Raw genomic sequence first — 1,042 nt, 5'->3', positions numbered from 1 at the left:
GGAGGCCTTGCAATGGGGACAGGTGGGGGGGGGTTTGCAGTTGGGGGTAGGTGGTCATTGTACATCAGGCACTGCTGGCAGCGGTAGGATTGGGGAGGGGATTTGGAGGATTCAACAGGGTGGCGATGGTGCTATATCAGGGCACCCTGGCTGAGGAGGGGGCGGACTCAGAGCAGATTTCCAGGTTCAGGTGGTAGTTTAGTTCCACCAACACCTCATCCTCCGTGATCACTGGGCTGAGCTCGGTGATCACAGCGGTGTAGGTGGGGGGGACGTGGAGATGGGGAGGCTGGGGCTCACGAGGAGTGGAAGAGGAAAGGAAGGTGTCAGAGATGCATGGGGGTAAAACATAGCTCGTGGGAGTTTATGGAGGAGGTCCGTGTGAAAGGAGGGGGACGAGGACTCGATAAAGACTGAGTCCCTGTGAGGAATGAGTTGGGAGCACCAGGTAAATACTTTCGTATCTCCACAGTGAGGGTACGGGCATCAAGGAACTTAGGATCAGGATTTGACAGGACAAAGGTGTGGAGAGTGGGGGCCGGGATATGGGTGTCTGGAGGAGGGATGGTGTCCACAGAGACGACAGGAGGAGGGGGAGTTGGTGTTGACTTTTTGTGGGAAGTGGCGGGAGCAGAGTCGGTAATGACGCGCTTTTGGGGTTTTTTGGAGACTGGAGGCTGGGAGGAGGGGAGAGGGACGGGGAGGAGAGGGAGGTGGCGGGTGGCAGATCCGTGTGGCGTACTGGAGGCGCCGGGAGAAGCAGCCGGTTCAGTGGTGGCGACGGTGGCTCGGCGCGACGTGATGCGTGCGGGTGATGCAGATGACAAAGTGACGGGGTGGGTGAGAGAGGGGAAGCCGACCACCTGAGGGGCGGCAGCAGAAGCGGCAACAGAGGCGTACGTGAGCGCAGGGGTAGTAGTGGGAGCCGTTGAGGGTGTGGAGGCTGGAGGAAGGGTGTAGAGGTGTGGGTATACTGCAGGGGAGGAGATAGGGGGATGGGTAAGTGGGGGAAGGGGAGGTGAGGTGTAAGCAGGAAGGCCAG

The sequence above is a fragment of the Schistocerca serialis genome, chromosome 6 (genome assembly GCF_023864345.2).
Source record: "Schistocerca serialis cubense isolate TAMUIC-IGC-003099 chromosome 6, iqSchSeri2.2, whole genome shotgun sequence".
In the NCBI taxonomy this organism is placed as follows: domain Eukaryota; kingdom Metazoa; phylum Arthropoda; class Insecta; order Orthoptera; family Acrididae; genus Schistocerca; species Schistocerca serialis.
Note: the sequence above shows the minus strand (reverse complement) of the source record.